The sequence below is a fragment of the Aplysia californica genome, unplaced genomic scaffold (assembly GCF_000002075.1).
Source record: "Aplysia californica isolate F4 #8 unplaced genomic scaffold, AplCal3.0 scaffold00744, whole genome shotgun sequence".
In the NCBI taxonomy this organism is placed as follows: Eukaryota; Metazoa; Mollusca; class Gastropoda; order Aplysiida; family Aplysiidae; genus Aplysia; species Aplysia californica.
This window is the reverse complement of record NW_004798014.1, coordinates 321,728-325,345: the sequence shown is the minus strand read 5'-3', so window position 1 is coordinate 325,345 and position 3,618 is coordinate 321,728.

The window sequence follows — 3,618 nt, the reverse complement described above, 5'->3', positions numbered from 1 at the left end:
ATTTAGGCCACAGTCCACTGTGGCCTAAATAAGCTAAACCCCCCTCCCTTACCTTATTTAGGCCATATGTGGCCTAAATAAGCACTCCCTTAATAATAATAGTATTAATGATAATAATAATCATGATAAATAACAAGTTTACAAAGACCATTTCTACTGTGGTCAAGGCATCCAAAAATCAACTCTTGGCAAACTGGTGGGTGGTTGGCGGGTGCTCTGGTGTGGTGTGCTCCTTCTTTCCTATCAAACATTTACATGTAGATCTATCGTCCTGATACATTTACATGTAGATCTATCGTCCTGATACATTTACATGTAGATCTTACAACAACTAAAAGGCTTGGACAGAAACTGACTTAATTTGTGTGGATTATTGTTGTTTTCTTGTTAGTTTTAGGAGTTTTACGGCACTTACAACACAATAAGGTCATATATACATGATGTAAGTGCCGGATATTAGAGTTAGAGGTGTCACAGGAGAAACACAGGCAAGGAGGAGGAGAGATAAGGATGATATGTGTTTGATAGGAACGAAGGAGGAGAGATAAGGACGATAGATGTTTGACAGGAAAGGAGGAGAGATAAGGACGATAGATGTTTGATAGGAAAGAAGGAGGAGAGATAAGAACGATAGATGTTTGATAGGAAAGAAGGAGAGATAAGGACGATAGATGTTTGATAGGAAAGGAGGAGAGATAAGAACGATAGATGTTTGATAGGAAAGGAGGAGAGATAAGGACGATAGATGTTTGATAGGAAAGTAAGAGGAGAGATAAGGACGATAGATGTTTGATAGGAAAGGAGGAGAGATAAGGACGATAGATGTTTGATAGGAAAGAAGGAGAAGTCCACTCCAGAGCACCCGCCAACCACCCATGGAGACACACTGATTCATGTATTTTTTAATATAAACTTACAAATATTATTTTAAACTACAAATTGCAAACATACGTTGCAGTTAAAAAAGAAAAACAAATGTCTGCAGATAAAATTCTGGAAATGAAACTTTCTTCTCACGTTTTCTCTTTATACCAAAAATTGGCATGTAGTTAATTATTCTGAATTTTAATTTTCTAGAGTGCTTCACAAGTACTCTGCCTTATGCCTACATTACATTTTGGTCGCTTTGACTTCTAAGGACAAGTGGGCTAACCCAGGTTTCCGGGATTTCCAGAATTCTTGACCTACACCAAAAGTGGGCATTGTCCTACCTATAGGAGAAGTTTGGTTTCACTGGTGTGTAGATTTGTTTGGTTATCGAGAAAACTCTCCTTGTCTTTTAAAGAAACTGAACAAGGGTCCAAAAACTTTACCTTCAGTTTTCTCAAAACATTTTTCGGGATAGCCGCCTTGTGCTTCGGCTTGGACGCGACCATATCTGTATGTAACATGACCGCGCCTTCCAGTCTCTGTGTGGCTTTGTGTGAGTCATTGTACAAGTGTACACTGTGTGCTGGTCCTGCTTGAGACTTGAGATGGGTATTGTGATAGGTACATATTTGACACAGCTGTGGGGAGGGGGGGGGATCGAAAGTTCTCACAATGTAGACTTAATGAGGGTTGCTTGCAGCAGCGATGTTTACCGGTATATATATATTTATATATATATTATAATATCTCTCTCTTCGGATACGCACGATAGAAAAGTTCAAGATAATTTGCCAAAGTCATTGGACATAATGTTGTAGGACTGAGATTTTTTTTCCCAATACAGTTGTCACGTTTCTGCAGCTGGCAGTCATAGTTGAGTCATAGTCTGACCAATGGTGGACTTTTCATAGTACAGAGGCCCACAGATGAGGGCCGTGACTTTGGTGTTTGGTATGTCTCTGTCTCAAGCTGGGGAGGAAAGAATTTTACAAAACGAAACTCCACTTTAAGACAGCCCTCGCATAACGTTCTGGGAATCACGCGTTTATCTTGAAGCAGAATCTCCCTGAAATTGCTGTGGCCGACTGTACATGTATGACGCTGACGATATAGCTGTGGCCGACTGTATGACGCTGACGATATAGCTGTGTCTGACTGTATGACGCTGACGATATAGCTGTGTCTGACTGTATGACGTTGACGATATTGATGTGGCCGACTGTATGACGCTGACGATATCGTCGTGTATTGTTGAATTGTTCTGTTCTTGAGACTTGCAATGGTTCCTGTTTAACCATGTTCGGCCAAAACATTGATTATCGAAATAAACAGCAAAATACTATTTTGTGGAAAAAAATGGAAACAATGAAGATTTTTGGGGGTTTGTTGTTGTTTTTCCCGTTTTTTGCGGGTGGGGGGGGGGCGAGTTGTTGTTTGTTGTTTTGTTTGTTGTGTTGTTTGTTTGGGTTTCTTTGTCCTTCGGCTGATAGGCGGCCATTGTTGATGTTGTTGTTGGTGTAGCTTGTTCTGGAATGTTGGAACACCTCATCATAGACACAAACGTCGACACTGTAGGCTAGTTACAGTACAGCAATCCCGACATTCAAAGACAATTCACACCAGTCGTACAGGCCGTGGACGAGCTCTTTCGTCCCATCAAACAGTGGGACAATTAGTACAATCAGTCGTTTACATTCAACAACTTCCGACATGTTCATCTCCTCATGCTGCACAGCCCTTAGGTGTGAGCAATCCACCCAACGGACGTCACAGCACGTGGGCACGTGGAGCGGAGGGAAAACTCACCAGTAACCTCGGCTGCTCACTGCTCAAATCACGGGATTGTTTACTCAACTACATTAGCGCACGTGGAGCGAGACTCGAAATCAATTAGGTTTTTAATGACTTTCTTTCTTTCATCTCAAGCAATGCGGACATATTTGCCTGCCACTCCCATCTTAATCGAATTGAACTCGTCTGGGCGAAGATCAAAGGCGGTTGTATCTCAAAATACAACTTGTAAATTGAAAGATATCAAACAGCTAACAGACAATGCGATATCTCGAGTGGACAAAGTTTGTTGGCGGCAGTGGAAAACGTATGGAGGACGAGTATTGGGAGAAGGAAGGACTTGAGTTCATCCAACCAAGAGTAGTCATCAACCCACGTGAAGACTCGTCTGACTCGCTCACAGGACAAAGGTAGGCCAATGCTGAGACTACTCACTTCTTGCCCCATTTTGTTCTGGGGTTGTTTTTGTGTGCACTCCTGAATGCGCACATCTTTTTGTGTTTGGATTATAGATACGTGTACAATGTACTGTAAGCACTGAATGTGATGTACTAATGAGAAAGAATCATTAATTAACAAGTCGCTAATCAGCTACCTAATTTGAATTTTCCTAATGTCGTGGGTGGACATAACTGTCACTCAAAATTATACCCAATGTAGTTAACATGGAACGCTTCAGACGTGTTCATGAATTCTGGGGCGGACTTCCAGTGGCTGGGTCTTCACTCACTCTGCAGCGGGTGGTTGGAGGGTGTCACTGGTAGGTCCTACTTCTTTGGTAGGTCCTACTTCTTTACTTTCCCTCTGTTGTTTCTGTCTGTGTGGGTGGTTGGAGGGTGTCACTGGTAGGTCCTACTTCTTTACTTTCCCTCTGTTGTTTCTGTCTGTGTGGGTGGTTGGAGGGTGTCACTGGTAGGTCCTACTTCTTTACTTTCCCTCTGTTGTTTCTGTCTGTGT